The 23,378-nt window shown below is 44.9% G+C and overlaps 1 protein-coding gene across 1 annotated transcript in view; it reads right to left on the bottom strand.

Annotated features, from left to right (window-relative positions):
- Positions 1-18,268, bottom strand: part of LOC108152656 (MOXD1 homolog 2) — a 126,480-nt gene extending 108,212 nt beyond the window's left edge. Inside the window, exon 1 of the mRNA XM_017282150.2 lies at positions 17,416-18,268. The gene's annotated coding sequence lies outside the window, so the exon portion shown is untranslated. The remainder of the gene's footprint in view (positions 1-17,415) is intronic.
- Positions 18,269-23,378: the final 5,110 nt, after the last annotated feature.

The raw sequence follows: 23,378 nt of genomic DNA, 5'->3' as shown, positions 1-23,378 counted from the left end.
GCGATTCAAACGAAGTGATATAAATGTGTCACGTTTTGCGAGTTCACACATACTCCGCAGCCCCCCCCCCCCCCCCCCATCCCCCGCTGCACTCCCCCCTCCCCATGAACGCCGCAGCACTCCCTCGCAGAGATCCGCAGATCCACAGGCGGCGGCAGGCAGGCAGGCAGGTAACAACAGCAACAACAACAATCAGCTAACACCAACACCAACACCAACGCCTCCTTTTGTTTTCAAGAGACCAGCCAGCCAGCCCCTCCTCACGCTCTGCCTTTTTACTCTGATTTGAATACCCTTTCTAGATAGGGTATCACCGAGTAGAGCCGAAGGCTGTGACGGCACCAGAGGGTAGCAGGATTTGCAATACAACAATTTATGTAAGCATAAATGTATCTCAAAGTCCCTATTTAATGTAGGTTTATTAAATTTATTATCTATAATCTAAGTATGAAAATATTTTATTCTTAAGATACATATATAAGATATATATTATAAGATAAATGGCCAAATGTAGGTGAAAATCAACCAAAATTGAACACTTTTTCACACTCGTAATCTAAGGCTACCCCTAATCAATACCTTTCATCTGTGAAGGGTACTCCTTCTTCGGTTTCCCGCACAGACAGTAGTTTTCTTCTTGTAGCTGTTGCTTTTTGCTTTGTTTTGGTTTTGCTTTTGTTTTCTGTTTCTTTTTAAAGTTTGCGCAACAATTTCGTGAGCGCTGGAAGATGATTTGTGTTTTGGCTCTCTTCTGGCACTGGACCCAAACTGAACTCCGACTCGTGGACTGGAGACTGGGGGACTGGGGGACTGGAGACCGGGCCGCTGCATCAGATACACGTCCAGCGGGCGTTGCGACCGGTCGGTCCATCGTTGCATTCGGCATCCCAGAGATAGATCCAGCATCCCGACCATCCCGACCATCCAGCATTGTTCGCCAGCCAAAGTTGGACTTAATTTTGTTGTTTTCTTGCTTTTGCATTGTGTTTGTTGCTGCTGCTGCTGGCTTCTTTGCATTATTCCTGGACGGACATGGACATGGACATGGACCTGGGCTGGCCTGGACTCGTACTCGTACTCTCTGTGTCTGCTGGTATCAGTTACTGTTGATCAGCATTAGCACCTCTGGTGGAGGCCGCTGCTGCCGCCGCCTCGTGAATTGTTCGTACGTGTTGGTTATGAGGAAAAAGGCATTGTGCATCCATAAGATACATCGTCATGCCACAGTGTGCGAAAATTATGTGCCATCAAAAGAGGGTGGGGTGGGGGGGCAGCTGCAGCTGCTGCCACGGTGGGAGGATGGATGGAGGCCGGGGCATGGCGGTATGGAGGCAGGAATGGTGTTGAAGTTCGAAACTTAATTTGAGCCGAGGCATGTGGATTGATCCATGTGTGTGCCACACAACAGACTCCGGCTCCGTCTCCGTCTCCATCTCCATCTCCGACTTCGAACTGCATCTAATTTGTGATAATCTGTGGGAAGTACAAGCACAATCCAAGGAATCCGAACTCCAATTGCAATCGGACCGGAGAGCAATTGTGGGAAGAGTTCCCAAGCAGAGCGCTCAGAGATGGAATATAATGGAGAGGCTGCCAGCAGACGACGACGAGGTAGGTGTTGATAACCAACTTAATTATGATTATGGTATAATGAAAAGATTGCAACATCTAGTAGTACTGTGGATTGTTGCATTGTGGTGTAATGCGGCATTAATTGGAGTCTCCTCTGATTGCCAGTTCTTTCTTCATTTTCAATCAAATGGTATTCCAGTATTCCTTACACGTCTGCTATCCTTTATCCTTTGCCGAATTGAACGTTTCGCTTTGAATTCAAATTGAAATTCCACCGAAATGCGTTTAACTAAAAGTCCCCATATGTAAGCCATTATAATTGAGCTTAACCCGGCTTTGTTAGAGCCCCCCCTTTGCCCATCCTCCCCCCAAGTTGCCTTGGCAAACAGACAGACAAACCGCAACCCAATCAACTTTGCATCTGACAACCCAACCCCATCACACTAATTGTATGTCCTGGTTCGGTCCTGGTTCGGTCCTGGTCCTGGCCTGACTTTACCCGAGGCTTACCCCTAAACCGATTTCAGGCCAACCCTTTCCCCCCCCACCCCACCTGCCACTCCCCCCACAGAGGAATCCTTAACCCCTTTTTTGGCCCTACCTGTCGCTTGTTTTGTAATGCAAATCTTTTTGCTTTCATCTGCTTGTTATATATCGAAAGCTATTAACCGAAACGAACAAAAAGAAAAAGGGGGGAAAAAAAACGGAGTACCAAGGAAAACTCAAAATTCTATGCCCCTCCCCCTGCAGGGGGGGGATGTGTGTTTGTGTTATTTGCATTTGAATCATTCGTTTGTGCGAAATCAGATTAAATCGCATAATCGAATCTGATGCTACATATGTACGTACATACATATATGTACGACTAGATATATATGTATAGAGTGGATGATGACAAAGACCTGGGATGCAGGCGCAGGAGCAACCAATCAGATGGACACGAAAGGCAGCAAAAAAAAAAGAAAAAAATGAAGGAAGCACACAGAAATTTATGTATTGTATAAAAAAAATCAATAGCCAGAGAGGGGGAGGGGGAGGCATTGAAAATCCTATGCACACACACACGGGACACGTACGAAAACCGTTCTCCAGGATCCACCGAAAAAAAAAAAAAAAACGAAAGACCTCAAAAAGGTGTGGGGGGGCTGGGGAGGGGGCGGAAACCACAGGAGCAACCAAAAGTTATACCAGACACATGCGGCTGGAAAATACTTTTCAAAGTGGAATCAACAGAGAGTCGAGTACGCAGGGCGGTGGGGCGGCTGGGGCGGTGCGGCGGGGCTGGGGAAAAAGGGTTGAGAGGACTGGGGGCGGGACTCTCCTGTTGAATGCCAGGAAGCAAATCTTTTTGTCTCAGCTGATGGCTTGTTGAAAATTCAAATTAACTCGATCATAAAAGCCAAGATGAGACCCGTTTTGAGCCCTCTCGGTGAAGGCACTTGGCATCGTCCCTGCCCCCTTGCTCTCAGGTTCATCCTTCTGCCACTTGGCGCTACATTTTAACTTCAAATTAAGTTTGTGTGCACGTAGCAAACACACCAACAACAACAACAACAGGGGGGAAGGAGGGTAAACCTTTTTCCTCCTTTGATTTTCTACTTCTTTTTGGCCTGGCTTGCACTTTTTTCCTGTTGGCCCCCTTAAACAGCATTCGGCTTCGAGTGCGACTTCGTCTTCGTCTCTCTGTGAAAATAGTTCGTTAGCCTTTCCAAAATAGAGGAAAAACTACCTCCCACTCATCCAACCCCCCCCCACCCCCCCCCCCCCACTGCTTTTGGCCATTCGAAAAAGGGCAAAAGACTGCTGGCAGTCACTGTGTGTGTGTGGTGATTGGTTTTGAGCGAGGGAAACCCAAATTATTGGCATTTATTTTCTCGTTTTGACTTTGTGCCCCAAACGAAAAACGTCACAACTGAAGCATCTAATGCGCTTACAGGAGTGGAGCCACGAGGGGTCCACAGTGGACTGGAGAGGGGTAGTGGGGTAGTGGGGGGGGTTAGCAATCTTAATGCCGCCTAATTAGCAGCCTGAATGCGCTAAGACTACAAAAGCAGCCCCAGAACCTGCACCAGAGCCAAAGCGAGAAGCTCTCTCTCTCTCTCTCCCTGCCTCTCTTTCTATCTCTCTCTCCAGAGATGGAAACGAAACGAAACGAAAGTTTTTGGCCAAATTGAAAATGCGCAAAATGACTTTGACCAAATCCCCAATCCCCAATCCCCAGTGCCAATTGGCAACCAACCCATCAGGGCAGCAGAAGCATGGCGGTGAAGGGGGAAGGGGGCGCTGGTATAATGCTGAATGAGCGGAAAATGGAACAAGGAAAAAGGCAGAAAGGTGGAAAACTCCATGGGGATAGGAATAGTTTTTGGGCTACGAATCAGCCTTCTGTATGAATCATCTATAAAGCGAGAGAGTCGAGTATTTGGGGGTCTTTTTCAATCGATCTACTCCTTCAAGCCAGATCTCTTTCATCCTATACCCCATAGATAGTATCTACATGAATTTCCCAATTAACTCCTAGCCCGGATTAACATTAACCCTCCCTGCACCCTATCTCCCTCTTCTGTCTCTCTCTCTCTCTCTCTGCCGATAATCCAAAACTGCATTATCCAAAGCCAAATTGAAACGTTCAAATGAACAGAGATCAACATTTATGACATTTCGTTTGTTCAGGGAATCAGCTGCGAAAAAAACAAAAAAAAAACAAAACCAAAAACCGAGAGCACTACTTTTGATAGGCCTTGTCAGGCCTTGCCTTGCCCCATGTCAATGCCACACATTATACGCGCTCCGCTCTGAAAAGCGGCAAAGCAGTGCGGCCCGAATGTGGCAAATCCCATTCCCGAGCACATCCAAAGAAGCATCTACTCATCGCACCCAGCTTAGCAGCTAACCATCTATCCCATCCCATCGCATCGCATCCCCTGAGAACATTCTAACCCCTGTGGTCCCCGTCCCTCTGCACCGCACATTCAGTGCATGTCCTACCAGGTCCTCAGCTGTTCCTGTTGCTTTGTTGCTCTGTTATTGTGTTGTGTGTGTGTTTTTTTTTTTTTTTTTTTGTTCAATTTGAATGATTTAACATAAAGCGAAAAGGTAAAACTGAGCACCAAGACACAGGAACACACACACACCCCTCGCAAATCTGGCGCTGCTGCTGACGCTGCCGCGGCTATTGTTGCTTCTTCAGCCTTATAAGTGCGACTCCAGCTCCGACTCCTTGCAACACGCGGCGGCCAGCAAAACTTTAACAACCAACGAACGAACGAACGAGCGAACGAACCAACGCGCGCAAATAATTTCAATCGTCGTGAATCATGAATAATTCAAAATCATCATTACCAACACCTTTTGAGCCGCGAGAGCTGAGAGCTGAGAGCAGGCAGGAGATCATGGGAAACGGTTCGGACCAAGGGGTACGTGGCAGCGGCTGGGGCACGGGCAGGGGCAGGGGCAGCCGCTGTGGAGTGTTGCCCAAAATGTTCACACTTCCCAGAGGCTGGCAAGCTGGCAGCCAAACAACGAACGAACGAAACGGCAACAACTTTTGCTCAATCTGCAGCGGACAATGGGGGAGGCACGCAGCGGCAGCGGCTGTGGCTGTGGCAGGGGCACGGGCACGGGCACGGGCAGGAACTGAGAGTGAGGAGATGCCGCTCAAGTGCTAAAGTGAGGCGGATTACCAACCCAGCAAAAGCAAAAGCAAAAACCCAAGACCGAAGACCGAGCTGTAGCTCTGAAGCTGAAGCTGAAGCTGTATCTGAAGCTGTAGCCGTGTAGCCACCACCAAAAGCGTTCGTCGACTACTTGTACAGCACCCAAAAAAAAACAACAAAAAAAACGAAAAAGGAAAGGAATGCCAGCTAGGCGAAGGCGCTGGCTTAGATGCCCTCACAGAACGATCTGTTCGAGGAAGAGCAAAGCAATTTTCCCCCCAAAAGACTCTTCTGAGAATGGATCGCACATGTGACAACATTTGGATTTAGTTTTCGGCGTGAGAGATTGTTCCCTTGAAGAAGTTTGTCAAGGATAACGGTTTCCACCGATGATATAGGGGGATCTAATACAAAAAAACTTGATTAAAACGAGACCCATAATACACATAAAATACATAGAATAAAACCAAAGGTAAACAAATTTTAAACAAAAAATGGTAATACATACATTTTTTAATTTAAAAATTTAAAATAGCCGCAAAAAAATTAATGACCATAAATGAAAATAAATATCAAGAAAACAAAAATAATTTAAAAAGTAGGAGGATATTAAATAAAAATTAAATTAAAAGAAAAATAAAAAATTCTCTAAAACCGAATAATAACATTTACATATTTATAAAAATAAAATTAATTTTTTAGTAAGTCTGAATTTGGACAGGAACATGAATCAGCATGCCAAAGACTGTTAAATAAAATATCTAATAAAATGCAATAAATATTTAATTAAATAACACAAAAAAAAGGCATAATAAATAATACAATCAAGCTCCTATCTTGAAAACTATACGGTTTCCTACCCGAATATTGTATTATTCCAAATTAAATGATAGAAAAATCCGATTTCTTCTCTGGAAGATCGTAATACCCACTAAATAGGGTATATAAAAACAAAAAAAAGATACACACACACACCTCCGCCCCTCTGGCACGCCTTAGTTGAACGTTGTTGTTGTCGCTGTTGTTTCATCGTCTATTGTATTCCATCGTCGAAATATGAGGCACGACTCTGGCATTAAACTTCAAACTAAAAAAAAAACATAAAAACCAAAAACTAAAAAAAAAAACCAATGCTGCAAAATGCCAAAATGCAGCCGTAGAGAGGACTCTGGTGTTGGCCAGGCCAAGAACAATAAAATGAGCGCAACAACAGCGCGAAAGACGGGGAAAAAGCACCGTGGAGGAGGGCGAGGGGGCGGAAAGGAAAGGAAAAGATAAGCAGACGGAGACGGAGACGAGCGATGGATGGAGTGAGGATGGGGCTTAGAGGATGGGACAGCGAGCGCTGCTTTTAGCCACTTCAGACGGGACTGAGGCTGGGGCTCCTTGGGATCGGCAAGTGTTGGCCAAGAAATAAAAGTTGCTGACCTTAAGCCAAGTCGTTGGGTCTTTGTCTTTGTCTATGCAGCCCGGAGAAGAGTTTTCCTTCTTCTGTTTCTGTTGCTGTTGCTATTTTTTTTTGTTGTTGTTGTTGTATTTTTTGTCTTGAAGGATATGAAGCAAATACTAAAAGTTCTTGCTGGTGGCCAGGGGCTGGGACAGGCGTAGGGGCAGGGGCAGGGTCTGGTGCTGCAGTGGCAGCTGTTTAATAAGTTCAAGCAATTAAAAGTGTTTCCAAAGGTTGCCCCACAGGAGGAGCAGCTCCGAGCCTGAAAAGAAACTGCTGCTAGTCGTAGACATTGATAGGCGCATAAAAAATTGTGTGGAGTGGTGGCAAGGGCGGTATCGGTGGATGCCCAGAGGCAGGTTGTGTTCCCTGGCGTTGGCTTAACGATGTGAGGATCATAAATGCGGCTTAATGATGCCACAACTTTGACTACTTCTTGGCGAGGATCGCTCGAATGGCCACAGTTTTGTTCAGCAGAAGATCTCTTGTTAAAAGATAACTGAAGCGGGATCCCAGGACCATAAACCGAACTCCATTCAAATTATGTACGTATTTCCTTGCAACTTCACTTTCCCTCAATCAAACCTCAATCTCAAAGGCAGTCCACAGTCCTTCCAATAAGTATATACCCGCCCGAACAAAATCCCGGACACCAATTTGGGTCGTCATTAAAGTTCCTAAGTTCCCGAAAAAAAAAAATAACTTTGCCGCCGCCGCCGCCAAATGCAGGCCATTAAAAGTGCCAAACAAAATAATTTCGAACAAGCAAAAAAACCAAAAAAAATATATATAAAAAATGGAAGGAAGGTAAAAAAACGTACACAAAATCAAACATAAAATTAAATTAATGGCCTAAACACTCCATCTCGGCTCGGACCGAAAGTTTCGCACAAACACACACAAAAAAAAAGAAAAGAAAAAACACAGAAAAAGCTTCAATCCGTGGCATTAAAATTATGGGCAAAAATAAGGGAAATATATTTTCTATGGGCCACTTCGACATTGGATGTTTACGAGGATATTTCCCCGATGTTTGTTTATGGCCAGACTTCTACATATATGGCCAGCTGCTGGTAGGTGGCGGTGGGGTGGGGGAGTAGGGGCTGCCCCCCCCTTCATTGGAAGATAAACGTTCCATCGCTAATTTGAGTCTTTGTCACGTCTTACCATATGGAAATATTATTTGTAAATACTTTTATGTTCCGTACGTGACCAGGACCAGTACCGAGGGGGGTGCCCGGACACACACATCCCGTGTGGGGGTCATGCGATAGAAGGAGACAGAGAGCGAGAGAGTTCAGTATGGAGTTCCCTTTGGGGGTTTTTTTTTCGGTTTTTTGTTTTATTGAGGCGACGAAATCATATAAAGCGCTTCGAGTGGGTGCGGAAGCGCAGAGCTTTCTTTCTTGCGTTTCTTGCGTTTCGTTTCTTTCAGTATGAAAAATGTATATTGCAAATTTAGCAAACGAAAATCCCTCGAATGTCATCGTAAAATTGCCAGACGGCTTAGCGCTCGAGGCGCGGGGCCAACGAACGAACGAACGAACGAATAAATAAAAATTATTTCCAGATGACATATCAACGCGCGGAGTCGAGTCCCGCGTCCCGAGTCCCGGGTCCCTCGGCTGCTGACACCTTAAAACCCAAATGCGCTTATAATACAAAATGTTGCGTGTGCCCACGCCCACCACCACCCCCCACCGCAGCCGGCCCCAGTGGCAGAAATCCTCAGAAATAACCTGGAAATACAAAAAAAAAAAAAACGAAAATAAACGAGACCAAAAATAAGAGAGAAGCAAAATCCAGACCGGGACAAATTGAAACGTTGAAGAAATTACAAAACTGTAGAGCCAGAGACTCCATCCAGAAATGGGGCAGAGGTAGGACTCTGAGTCAGAGGCAGAGGCAGAGCCAGTGGCAGTCGCAGAGAGAGAGGCAGGCGAATCGCAACTGTCAGTTGCCTGGGCTCCCCGTCTCAGACGTCAACTTAACGTGAATAATTGTCTAAATCCCAACGACAAACACTTATTGTCCTGGATTAGCAGTGGGGCCTGGGCCTGGGCCTGGGCCTGAGCCAGAGTGATGGAAACGGAAGGAGAACCAGAGACGAGACCAAAAAAGTGGGAGCTTCGCACCAGAAGCCCAAGGACTGCGTGTTAAAAAATGAGTGGCAAAAACTTTGAGCATTTTTTCTGTAGTTTAAACCGCAGGGTAGCAAATACACAGAGTCGATTGGTTAAGCGTTTAGCTGCAGAACTGAGGTAACACTAGAACAACATTTACCACTCGTAATCGATTGGTGCTGGCAAGGAAAGCATCTAGAAAGGATTTTTCACTCCTACCCCAAAGGCAGAAATCTAACCGAAACGTAGCTAACAAGCTATCGAGCGTGTCTGCCCTCTTCCTTCTCTCATTCGTTTTCTGTAGATCCGAAAAGTCCCCAACCTTTGGCTAGAGCATCCCCTAGTCGTAACCTTTGCTCCCAGCGCTCCATTCAGCTCTTTCTATTTGCTACGCTTAGGGTTTTCCCCCAGGTGGAAAGCACAGACCAGACTGGTAAGCGTTTTAAATTTAACAAGCAAGTTGGTCGGGATATCAACCAGAAGAAGAGGACCAGGACCAGGACCAGGACCAGGACGAGGACGAGGATGAGGACGAGGATGAGGACAGGGTCCTGCAGACAGGTATATAGTAGAAGAAGAAGTTTCAACGTCATCTCAGTCCTTCCTTTCCTCCTGGCTTTGCTCTGTCTCTGTGTTTGCCTTCTGCATTTCTTTGCGTTCAATTAATTTGCTCGCAATTTGGATAGCAAAAGAGCCCAAGCCCAAGCCCAAGAGCCGGAGCCGGAGCCGGAGCAGAGCTTTCCCTTTGAGACTCCTCCGCAGAAAGAAGAGAGGTGAGCAGGGAAGGAGCAAAGATGGAGGTGGGTGGGTATATATACGTATGTACATATGTATCTCTCAACTCCAAAGACAAAAAGCAAACTTTAAGTAGCAAAAGTAGCAAAAGAAATGAGCCAGAAGTGGGCGTGGGTGGCAGTGGGTGGGGAGTCCCAATATGTAAAAAGGCATTGTGAAAAAGTTTTTTGCTGCCGCCCACTGGCACCCCTGCTGGGCACACAGAACTTTGGCCAAAAACTATCCGTGAAAACCTCTGTACAAGTCCTGGTGCACCTGGTGGTGGAGCAGCAGCAGCAGAAGGAGCAGCAGAAGGAGCAGCAGGTGAGCGCATTGGCAACTTTTCGATTTCATTGCTGACATGGCAAGTACCCGTCTCTGGGCTGAGCGTGTATTATGGAGGAATCGGCGATTGCACTTGCAGCAGTGCCAGAGCCAGTGCCAGAGCCAGTGCGTGCTTCAAAACAAAAATAAAAACAAACACAAAAACGAAGACGAAGACAGACAGAAAGCCGTTGAGGTTAAATACGTATGGAAAGTGAGGTTATGTGGGAGGAAATTGAGGTTAGGCTCGAAAATAAATAATTTGAAATTCAATAAAAAACAAACATTTTTACTTACTTTGTTTCGATATTGTATTCTATACATAATTTAATTTTTGTGTGGTATTTTTAATGAATAAGAAAGATGAATCTGCCAAAATCCCAGAAAACCGCACTTTTTTTAGTAAAACACAAATATAGAAATATATAAAAGATCCCTTATGATCAGTCCTCCAAAGTGTTTCAAAAACTATATATCAAACTGATCACAGATCAAAATTGAGTGAATGTTAGATACAATTAATGTTTGTTTTTAGGATCAAGAACAAGTTCTCACCCTTCGTGGAACGGGCTTCATTCATGCTTCATTAACTCTTCACCCGAAATTTCTTAATTAAAAACGAGTCCTTGCCCCTGGATCTGCATCTGTATCTGGATCCGAATCTGGATATGGTGCGCTCCAATCCAAAACCAAACAAACCGAATTCGTTTACAATTGCCAGTTGGCTGGTTAGGATTACTTTCAGATTGTGTTTACCTCTCTCTAACAAGCAGCCAGGAGGCTGTCCAGAGGGTAACCCCAAAGCGTGACGCGGAGACCCAGGCCCAGGCCCAAAAACCGGTTATCAGAGAGAGTTAGTTTTTCCCTTGAAGGACGACTGATATATGGTCCCTCACACACACACGCACACACGCACACGCATACCGCATAACCCTCGCTCTATGCAAATCTCGTGAGCAGGGAAAGGGACAAAGTTTTAACACACCGTGTGCCAGAGCTCGGACAAAAGGGATATACGAGATGATATATATGCAAATGCTATTTGAGAGGGTCGCTCCTGGTCGGAATAGGGACTGTGGGCCGAGTCTGAGGCGACAAGTTTTGTTGCCTGCTGCTGGTAATGTCCTTCAAGGCCTACTACGCACCGAGGAGCAGGGTCTCTGAGCTTTTAAAACTTTCTGGCCAGAGCAGGCAGCGGCGGGAGGCGGCGGGAGGCTGTAAGCACAACGAATTTCAATTAATAGCCAAAGACAGACAGACACCACTCTGAGCAGCGGGCGAGAAAGAGAGAGAGCCAGCCCAGCCATTTCCTGCCACTGTCCTTTGCACCCCGGCTGCTTCCTGTTGCCTGCTGCCTGCCGCTTGCCGCTTGCCGCTTGCCGCTTGCTGCCGGCTGACACTAAGCCCAAAGGCTACAATCAGCTCAGCTGTGTCGTGCCATGGCCTGGTCCTGTGCCTGTGCCTTCGCCTGTGCCTGTGCCTGGGCCATGGACCACCAAGTTCACTAGACAATTTATTTTTGCTTTCGATTTTCCAAGCTGTCAGTTTACGCTTAAATGCGCACAGTTCAATTTAAAATGGGTAGCCCAGGACCCAGCAAATGCACAAGGATACGCCCCTCTACGCCGTCGGACCCGACCCTCAGAATCAGAATCAGAGCCACAGCCAGAGTCAGAGCCAGAGCCAGAGCCCAAGCTAGAGCTAGAGCTAGAGCCTCTCAGCAGCAGAGAGTATCTGTATCTGTGGCAGACTGCCGCCTCTCACCTCCTCTCTCTCTCTTTGTCTCTGTCTGCCACTGCCACTGCCTCTGCCTCTGCCTGCAGTTGGATTGCACAAAACTGGGTTAAGAGGTTGTTATCCTTATGCCGTGTTTTTGAAAATAGGCAACCAACTTCGTTGCTCTACTCCGCTTTTCCCAGCCGCCAGCCCAGCCTCTTTCCCGCTCTGATGCGCTCTATGCTGTGCGCTTCGGTGTCGGCCTCTGTTTCTGATGCCTTTGCCTCATATCCGTTGCAGACACACGAAACTGTGTCCTGGCTGCCAAACCACAGAGGGAACACACAAACCCACACACACACACACACACACACAGCGAAATCAGAGAGAGAGAGAGGAGAGTAGAGGAGAGCCCTGCTGATGATCATCATCATGATGATGATGAGGAGGATGCCGCTTGGGTGATGATGATGATGAAATTATGAGCGCAAAAGCATTTGCATTCATTATGGATGGAATTTTTTCCATTCCTTCAGTTGTTGGGTTGCTCTAGAAATTAAACTAACGCCGCCGCTCGTTAGTCAGAGGAGCAGCAGCAGCAGCAGCAGCAGCTCCAGGATATGCAGGAGGCGATGCAACGGCTTAAATGCAATGCCACAAAGCGTTAATGGATTCTTTAGCAATTTTTTTATATTATTTACACTTGGTAATGGGATGCGTACGAGTGGTTCTGTCTGGAGTGTTGTGTTTGCTGAAGCTGCAAGAGCCAGAGGCAGAGCCAGAGCCAGAACTGCGCCCGAGTAGGGGCACTCAAGGCATTAAGGGTATTAATGAATAAATTCAAGATTTGTAGAGATATTTAATGTTCATAGGAGAACAAACCATTGTAGAACTCACATTTCACAGAGTCTCTCTAAGATCCCTCTCTGATCGGAATCTCTTCATCTGATTGAAACCCCAAAAGAAGTAGGCGACACTTTTTTTGTATTGAGGGGGGCGGTGGAACAGAACAGAGGACATGAAATGAACCATTTATAACTTTATTATCGCCTGGCCATTGTGGTATAAGGTCCTTTTTGTGTGCGTGTGTGCGCGTCTGTTAAATGCATTCAAATTCTAATTTGCGTGGCAACTTTTTGCAGGATGCTGAAGGACCCGGGCCACTTTTTTCTTTATTCTTGCTTGTGCTAAATGATTACACTTAACTAGATTTGCATATATTTAAACATTTCCTTGTACGCACGTGTGCGACACGGGCACGGGCATGGCACTCCGCTCTGCTCTGCTCTGCTCTGTGTGTGTCCGTGGCTGTGTCTGTGTCTGTGTCCCGACTGTGTCCCCTGTGCACAAAAGGATTATTAAGGAGCTTCATATGTAAATGAAAACCAAATGCACACGACGTTCAGCACGAGACAAGGACTCTGCCAGAGGGAAGGAGAAGCGGCGAGAGACACAGAAGGATAACCTGGAAGCCACAGTTTGGCAAACACAGGCGGGACCAGGAGCAGGAGCAGGAGCAGGAGCACCAGCCCGAGACCGTGCCCCCCGTGCAGCAGCAACAGAAACAGAGCCATGCCAGAGTCAGAGTCGGACTCAGAGACGGAGACGGAGACAGAGACAGAGACTCAGACAATGTTTGGCCTGGACTGGGGATTCCCGGAGAAGAGGCACTGCTACCTAGAGAGAAAGTAGGTGAAAGCCAGAGGCGGGCACGGAAAAGCCAAATGGAGCCCGCACCCGTTCGCTCGCTCGTTCGTTCGTTCGTTGGCCCGTAATTTATGCTTAAGATAAAGTCCTTGAATAAATACATGGAAAATCCTTTGAAATTGAAATTAAATACGAATATCATCTTTTTTTTTTATACATATCAGAGGCAGAGAAGGAGACCGACAGAGGCGGAGAAGGTGAAGAGAATTGCAGACAAAAGGCGAACGGGAAATGAAATTAACATTTGAGTGCGCTTTCCCAAAATTAAACGAGACGACTCCGAGAGTATCCGAAAGGATCGTTGGGCCCCCCCCCCCCCATGCCCCCATGCCCCCATGCCACACACAGGAGTAAAGGAGTATTTATTTATTGAAGCTTCTGGTTCGTCTCTGTTCTTGGGGTTTTTGTTGGATATGTGTGGAGGCATCTTATTTAGCATTTTTGGAATTCTATTTGTATCCCTTCCCCTCTCCCGTATCTCTCACTGTGTGTGTGTGTGTGTGTGTGTGTGTGTGCCTCTCTGTCTGATGGAAAATAATCCTCATAGATTGTGTGGCAAAACATTTTTCTTAGCCATTTGCCATATGAAATTAATTTTACAGTCAGCAGCCACAGAGACAGAGACAGAGACAGAGCATCCTCCTGCCACATGGTTGCTTTTGTGTGTGGTGCAAATAACCAGAGAAACAATTTGATGGGAAATTTATCTACGGGGCCATGCATTGTGGCTACCTCTGGGGGGGGGGGGGAATCATTCCGTAATCATTTCAGATGCATATTCAAAGAAAAATATCTCTTCTAGCTTCCCAAATGCCATCACTTTAAGGATAACTATTGTATCTGCAGCTTTTGGGTACTTTTCACAGATCCTTCTCCTAACTGGCACATTTTCAACACTCTGGATATTTAAAATGTATTGCAGGAAAACCACATCTATCCCTGCATCGATTTTAAAGATCCAAATTGTGGGGCTGCAACATTTTTGCAATTTATGTTCCGTTTCGGTACTTTTTGGCCCCTTTCTGGTGATTTTGGTTTTGCGATTCGAATACTCGATTCTCGATTGCTGATTCTCTATCGTTGCGTGGAGCATTACCAGAATTACATATTAACAATCCTTTTGTGTTTTGTTTGGTATTGGGAATCTGCTTTTCGTTTTCATTAAAATTAATAATAATTTTACCTGGGATATTGCATTTCCACAGCCGAAAAATTCCCATTGTAGAGGCTCTCTCTCTCTCTTTCTCTCTCATTCGCACTCTCTGGCCAATTGGCTCATATAAATTGCATTGGATTTTTGCTTTTATTATTGGAGGAAAACAACAAGCACAGTACGAATAATTCCATGCTGCCTGACTGACGGCCTGCTGCCTGCCTGCCTGCCTGCCTGCTGCCTGCCTGCTGGCTGCTGTGGGACTGCTGGACTTTTGTTATTGCATTTTGAATTTGCGGTAAAAGGGGGAGGCGCCTGCCCCTGCACCGCCTCTGGCTTTGGTTTAGGAAAGCAAAGCACAAAAATTAATTATGAAACATTGTTGTTGGAGAATTGTGTAAATATCTGTATGTATGTATCAATGGAAATGCAATCTAAACTGCAAGTGGTGGAGCACTGGAGTAGTGGAGCGGAGGAGCGGTGGAGCGGTGGAGCGGTGGAGCGGTGGAATGGCATTTGAAAGTGATTTTTCAATCAATGCAAATAATTTACAAACATTTCATATGTTGAAATGTTGAAATATTTCAATAAGAATTATCATACATACTCGTATCTCTGGGCCGCAAAAGCCCCATCCCCCACTCACCCCTGATATAATGTTATTGAAAATTTCACTTTTCCTCTGGCATTCTCTGGCATTTACAGCAACTAAATTGGAATGGGAATATGCATATCATTGATACATCATGGGATTTTTAGCAGGATTTTGTTACCTATTTCTAACGCTCTCAGAACCCATCGAAATTGTCCTTAAAAATGTGCAATATGAGTGGCGAGCGGTGAGCGGTGGGCGGCGAGTGGGGAGAGGAGCAGTATAGAGGGGGCTGCTAGGACTAGGACGGGGACTGGCGGGGTGCCATAGGCTATATAAATTTCAATCTATCATTTATTTAAGTCCTAGGCCAGCATCAAGGGGGCCAGGGGGCCAGTGGGGGCCAGTGGGGGACTGTCTCTCATTGCCATAAATCCCCATCAGAGATACGCGTATATTTATTTACTGCAGCTCACACAGATACAAAAGCACACACACACACACAGGACATCGCAGGGCGACAAAAATTGTAGCCGAAAAATAAAATATATCTCCTGCTACTGGTCCTGCTCCTGTTCCAGCTCCTGTTCGTGCTTCGTGCTGCCGCCTGACGCCTCCTTTTTTTTCATATTTTATTTGTTCTTTATTTGTGCTTTTCCCGCCGTTTTTTTCTAGTTTTATTTTCTTTCTCGTTTATTCTGTTGTTCATTTTTTCTGTGTAAATATTTTGGAAAATGCGTTTTCTTTTGTATCTTTTATACACACCGCTGCTCCGCTGCCCCGCTACCCTGCACACCCCTTCCCGCTACCACATCTATCTATAGCTTGCAATAAAAAAGGATTTCTTCGTTTTTTGGTCGATTCCGCCCCCGCCCACGCCCCCACCCTCCGTTTGCTTGCCAATTTTTATGGTTAAAATATTTGCGTTGCTCTCCTGTTAAAATATTTATGACAGGCGCGAGGGAGAGTAAAATATTTCAATATAATAGTGGTAGAGGAAAATGGAAAATTCTTGAATGTTTTTGTTGTAATTAAAAAAAAATTCAATTGAAAGGAGGCGGTGGGTGGGGGAAGCGATGGAAAAGCAGAGGAGAAACCCAGAGGAAAAGACGAAATTGTAAGTAGTCCAAATGAATTTTATTGCGGTTCATTAGCCTTCGAATGGAATCGAATGTAATCGAATCGAATCAATCAATTGCGGCATTCAATTGCCGGCCAGGAAAGGAGATCGAAATTAGATCATAGGCACGCGAAATAGGGGTAGAAAACATATACATATATGCATAAGGAACGCGAATGGCGAGGGAATGGGAAAGATCGTATAGGGGTGCATCAGGAAAGGAAAGAATGGGCACACAAATATTATTAGCTAGCAAAAGATCATATAGGGGTGACACAGGCAAACCCTTTTCCCGAATCTATTGTGCATTTCTGTGAGGGGCTCTATCGGGGCGGGTTTCTTTCTTCAACTTTTCGCCACAATATCCCCCAACAAAACTTTTAATTACTGTTGCTCTGGCTCTGGGTCTCTGGCTCTCTGGCTCTCCGGCTATTCCAATTAAGCTATCATATTCTTGTCTCGGAAAACTTGCCCCGAATCAAAACTTGAGGCACAGCAGAGCTCAGCACAGCGCCCACCCAACAGACACTCTGCCTCAACAACTCAGAACTGGGTTAACAAATATGTTCAATTCGGTGCGGTTCCTGCAACAAAAACTTTATCTTAACAATTTCCATATTCCATAAGTTGAAATTTCGGGTGCACGGAAGAGTGTACAACTTTTCTGTGGCACCTGCAGCAATTTTTCCCGCTTTTAGTGGCAGGAATTTTTCTCATTTTCCTTTGTGGCAAAACTGCACGAAAATGCAAAACGGCGCAAAAAGAGAGACGAAGGAAGGAAGGAAATTCTGATTGAATGGCATTCCATTGAAGTTGATGGATGCATTAAGAGAGAGAGAGAGAGAGGTTGCATCTGCCGCTGCCTCCTCTCCTTCTAGTTGCCGATAGTATCTTCAAGAGAGAAGGAGAGAGAGAGAACCAAGCTTTGTGGTAACCAAAAACACACACTTCACACACACACACACACACACACACACAAGACAAAGATGGGGAGGGACCATCAAGAAAGCGATGGTCGGAGAGTGTGATGAGGCGGCAGCGTGGGGGGGGAGGGGCGCTATGCAACCTGCATGTGCAGGGAAGGGCACATATCTGTATAATGGATTGCACTTAACATGCCACACACAGCAACCGCAAGTGCCGCCACAGGATCCCTGCACACATACATGCAGACACACTAACCTCCTTCTCCTCACCAAAGTACAGGTAATACATCATTTACAGAACTTACCTGGATAATGGAGCTTCTTTCGGGAGATGGAGTTGTAGCTGAATCTGGAGCTATGTATATCGGTAACGCTCGGCGGCGACTATCGTCTGCTCTAGAAATCGCACGTTAAGTCCCTTTGTTAGGGCTTACGTTTATCCACACTCCTACACACGATGTTCGTCCAATTGTACGAGTATTTGCATAGGACTGAAATTTAAATTGCGGCACACATTACGTGTCCTTACACACACACAACCGCACACACAAACACTGAGGCACTGAGACACTGAGACTCTCTCCGCAACGTAAGCTGTAAAGCGTAACCGTAACACGGCAGGCGTCTCGCAGGGTCCACTCAAAAAAAATTGTTGTTTTCCGGTTGCAAAAGCCGGCTCGTCTCCAACGGAGAGAGAAAGAGCAGCGCCTGGAATTCTACGTGTGTTTTGATTTAATACGTAAATTATTTTCCGGCATTTGCTGGGTCTTAACTGTTATTCGGAGCTGTTTTAGGGACCGCGCTGTGGCTGTGCGACCGGATTTGCATATGAATGCCCTTTGCTGTGAAACCGCGTTTTATGATTATAATGTTTCATTTACATATTTCGGATGGTTCCGCTGTTTCACTGTACTCAACTGTTTTTTTTTTTTTTTGTTTTTTTGTGCACACATTTAATGCTGAACTGCTGTACTGTTGCACTGTTGTAATCTGATGTTTCAATGTACTGTACTGTATTTCACTTTACTGTTTTCAAAGCACTTTCGATGCTAAATCTCGCTTTATATTCGCATATTTTTCCGTAATGTTTGGCTCTTGCTCTGAGAAGCAAATTGCTGAGTTTTCTCATCCGCTGCGCACAACCACTCGCTGGGAAATTTCGAAAATAACTGGATTCGCTTTCCTCGCCACCTGGCGAGGTCGCCTCGGTCACAAACAGAGCCAGCGAAAGAGAGGGAAACATTTGTTTACCACGCTTAACAGAGCGAGGCAGAGAGAGGGAGAGAGAATGATCGCTGTTGCTCATGCTCAAAGAGCCGCGTGCGCTTCTGTTAACATAATTCAATTTGGCTGTACTTAAGCAATTACAGAGGCCATCAAAATAGCCAGAGAGCGAGTTTGAGCGGACAGACGGCGAGAGGAAGAGAGAGAGAATGGTTAGCAGTGGCAACGGCAGCCACAGGGCTTTCCCCAGCAGCACAGCAGGTGCAGGGCCCTGTTAGTGGTCGTCAATTGAAATGCCAGACGGAATGGGGGGAGTGGAGCCCATTTAAAAGGTTCAAATGCCATGCACGTAGGCTAATTATGACAATGTTAACAGCATTTTTGTGCCGCAAATAATGCAAATTAACATGGGACACAGGAAGCCCAGCGCTTCTTGATTAAAGGGGGAGTGCCCACGCTTGAGCTTTTATTAATGATAGTTTTTCGGTGCTCATTTAACATTCAAGATATGAAAGGTCATTCAGGAAATGAGGCATGGGCTGCGAGGAATATTTGAATACATAATGGAGACATCAAGCGTTACTCAACCTTAACCATCCATAACACTCAAGTTCGGTTAACAGCCCCATTTGGAGGGCCGAATCACCCAATGAGTATGTTAGCCCGGAAACATGGACATGCACAGACATGCACGGCCCTGCCACACACATGAGCCCCATAAACTGCACGCCGTGGCTTTTAGCAGTCTGTTAACGTGGCATCCAACGGCTCATTAACATTTCAAATTCATGGCGCTGAGCGCCAAACGGGCCATTAACAGCAGCAGCAGCTGCTTTTACATGCCATAACATTTAGATTGATGGGCGCGCTCTCTCGCGCTCTTTTTATCTCACTCTCTCTCGGGATGGAAATTTAACAGAGCACGCTGAATGTTGTGATAGGTTAACATGTAAACAAAGCATCTGTTAAACAGGGAGACAGTACTGTTAAATGCTTGCTTATGGGTTGCTTGCGTTCGAAGTCTCAACTGCAACCCTTTTTACCCTTTATAGAAAACTATTTCACAACTGTCAACCTTTCCAGGTAACTCTAGCCATCCAGCAACAGCTTAAGAGAAGCCCCAGAAATGCACCCCACCTTGTGCATTCCATCGAAAACCGCAGACCTTTTGATTCTGTTAATAAAAACAAGTTTTTTCCTAAGCCGGCTAGTTAACAGGGCGCGAGAGAGTCGCTCTCTCAAACCGGTTTCTCTCTGGCGCTCTGGCGCTCTGCCGCTCTTCTGCTAACATAGCTGTCTCGCTCTGCCAGTTTTACAGCATCCGATTCGCTTAACATTCGCTCAACGAAGAACTCTTAACAGTCAGCCGTCGGGCATTTGGCCCCAATTCTGTTGACAGACGTAATTTCAATGTCATTATTACTGAGAAGAAGAGAGAGAGAGATTTAAAAGAGCGCACTCTGAGCAGAAAGAGAGAGCAAGAGAGCAGAGCATGGAATGTAAAATGCATTTGCCATCCAAAAGAATTTATTACAGAGTTCAAAACGTTTTACATGCCGCTGCCATTCCACAGCTCGCTTCTCTCTCTCGCTCTCTCGCTGTGGACTCTCTTTCAGCACGTGGTGGGTGGTAGGAGCGAAGCATGGCTTATGTTGTTGCCGAAACGGTACATTAATAAATGAGTGTTATTCGCTTTGTCCTAGTTGACTTCATGACATTTATTCATTCATTCATTCATGGGATCGTTGTTGGCTACAGCTCTCCTCTCCTCTCGCTCTCTCATTCTTAATGAGAGTCTTCTAAATGGCTTTTTCTCTTTTCTGGCCATCTTCCGTGTCCCGTTTCCCGTTAATTGGGTTTTATATTAACTAAATTGTGTATATTTAAAATTATTTATTATTTATTTGCCCGCTTTATTTTGTATTCATTTCGCCTTAATTTATTTATGCGACTTTTTCTGCTCCTCTCTGTTTTTTTGTGATGTTTCTTGGGTGAGCATTTAAATTATTAATTACATATTTTCAGTTATTTATTTGTGTTTATTTCGGTTTTTTTTTCTTTTTTGGTATGTACAACACATGCCCTGTAATAACAGGGAAGAGTGAGTATATTGCATTCATTGTTCTTTATTTTTCGCTATTTCTTCCTTCCCAACCTTCTAACCCAATAGGTCCCATCAGCTCTTAAGATGAACGTGCAGGCAGAGCGAAATCGGAGCACAGGGACCTCAGGAAAAAAGGGACTTCAAGTACAATCCGTTAGCAATATTTATTAGATCTTTAAAAGCATTATAAGACCCTACTTAGGCTTTTTCTAAAATTAATTACAACAAAAACAGAACCACCATTAACAAAATATTCCAACAATCTGCTTCTTCAATTCATAATCAAGTCATATATAATCCAGTAGATCTTTTGAGGTATAATCAGGGTTCAAAGAATAATGATAAAATTTTCCAATAATACTTTGTCCTTGTTTGAGATATGTATGTACCTTCATACCACTTTAAAGTTCATGGTACCTCCACATAGATCTAAATATTTCTTATATAGTATAGCTACCATCTGTGGCGATCTGTAAGGGTATATCCGATTCTGTTTCCCAAAACTATTAATTTTCTGTTGTATTTCTCCCTGTATTGATTTTGCACTCATTAGTTTTCTCTCTCTCTCTCTGTCTCTCTCTCTCTTTCTGTTTGTTTTACATTTTATGTGCATTTTTAATTAGCTGACAGAATCGTTGTTTCTTTGGCCGCTGCTCTGGCTCTGGTTCTGGTGCTGGTTTTGATTGTTTTTGTTGGCGTTGTGGCTATGGCTGTGGCTGTGGCTGTTGTTTTCCCGCTGACCTTTGACACACTCGTAGAAAAACGTTGACAGTTTATGGCGGGCTTTAATTGGTTCCATCATCCGCTGGTCGAAGTTAATGCAAATGGCTTGTCAATCAATCAGTCGATTGCCGCAGGGCTCCCAGCTATCCCTGCTATAGATTTAAAGCGGAGTTTTTTTTCCAGTCCCCCCATGGTCCATCGATGCATCGATGGGGGCTTAATGCCGGGTAATCGATGAGTGTTGCATTGGAAAGAAATGAACTAAAGCATGGATAAAGATGCAAAGTAATTGATTGAACAAATTTTGCATCTGGTGTTCCATTTTGAGGGTATCTTACCTCCATGTAGTACATGTATATTTTATTATTTAAAATTAAATAAATAAATTTACAGAATCCAAGGCCTTAAGGGCCTACCTGAGATTATTTAAATATATTTTATTAATCACTAATCATCAGATTAATGTTTTTGGAAGAATTCGTAATAAATTTAAATCATCGACAAAAAAATTATGACAATCGTATTACATATTAATAAATTCAAAATACACATTTGAATTTATTAAAAAATTTGATTAAACATTTTTTTTTTATTATTTATTTATAATTAATAATTTATAATTTATAAATAATTTATAAATATAATTTATTATTAAAATACAATTCTGGAATATCTGACATCATTTTTACTCTTTTCAGGTATTGTGAAAATCTCTAAAAATCGAATATATCCTTTCCTGTATTCGATAAAGGTACTCGTGATATGTATACTTTTACGCAACAGCCGAATAGATTAAATATTCCTTATATGTAACTATTAGGTACTTAATTACAGAATATTCCCTTTATGGAATCAAATTTTAGTCAAGAAACCTCCCGTATGTTCCCTAAATCACAATCCACATAGATTTGTATCTTTTATTTACCAAAAGTTGTCTTGAATTTCCACTGGTATCATCTTCACAGCTAGATTGACAGATCACCACTCATAAGTGTCGTCTTTTAGCTAGGGTCAGTCACCTCCTCTCCTCTCCTCTCCTCTCCTCTCCTCTTCTCTGTAGCTCTATCTCACTCTCGGAATCATGAGGGTCATCCATCAGATGAGGGCCGGTCTAGCACTACCCTGCCTCCCTGCCTGCCGGAGTGTGTGGCACGATCTACGTACCTGTTGCAGGCAGCATAGAGCCCACCAATCAGCGAGCCGCTCTCAGGTGAATGCTGACTCATGCAGGGCTTGGGGAACAGGTTGCTCAGATACCATTGGTGGATGGCAGGGAGATGTGGATGTGGAGACCGAGAAGGAAAACGAAAACGAGAACGAAAGCCATTCATTCCCATAGCGGATATAAAGCTGAGAAACTTTTGCACTTAAATTTCATTCCATTTGGCGATTGTCCAATTTCCATGATGCCTTTCCATTAATTCATATAAATTTATGCAATTACTTTTGTTTATTTACTTGACCAGAGCGCCACCCTCCCTCCCATCCACCAGATCGGAGCCGAGCCGAACAGCGCTCCAGCCCGCCCTCTGCACCACTCTGATGCGGTCTGTTGTGTGTCCTGTTCTGGTCATGCTCCATATCTCTCTTCACTCCGCCCACTGTTTGCATTGTGTGGCAAGTGCATTGTCCTTGCAAAATATTTGGGTCACTTTTGTTCGGCAGCTTCGGGGAGTGCAGAAAGCAGAAGGCAGAGGAGGGCTGGCTCAATTTTTTATTGACTTGACAGGACACTCCATGAGTCCCGGACTCTCTCTCGCTCCCTCTCTCCCTCTCTCTCTCTCTCACTCTTTCTGTTGCCTTTTCTCTGGCGTGGCGCTCAATTTGAAGTCGCATTGTTGGCGACACATGTTTGACGTGTACAAATTTAATTTAATTTATTAAAATCATTATGTGCACAAAAGCAAAGCAACCAACAGAAATTACCCATGCAACGTCCGACCGGGACAACACGGCCCGGCCAGGGATCCCAGGATCCCTGGCAGAACATAGCATAGGCGGCCTACACCCCCCAACCACCCCACAGGACAGGACAGGACAGGACAGGACGAAGGAGTGTGCCATTGAATAAGTTTTAATGATGATTGCAGCGGCGTGCAGCAAACCAACAGCAAATAACAAAAGAGACGGAAAGGAAAAATTTGAATGGCCCCCCTCCTTTTTGGCAGGGGAGTCGCACTGTGGGTACCCTTTCTGTACTATTCTACGATGTTTAGT

Source organism: Drosophila miranda, chromosome XR, assembly GCF_003369915.1.
Source record: "Drosophila miranda strain MSH22 chromosome XR, D.miranda_PacBio2.1, whole genome shotgun sequence".
Taxonomy (NCBI): Eukaryota; Metazoa; Arthropoda; class Insecta; order Diptera; family Drosophilidae; genus Drosophila; species Drosophila miranda.
The sequence above is the reverse complement of the archived record's forward strand: the minus strand, read 5'-3'. Positions and strand labels throughout refer to the sequence as shown.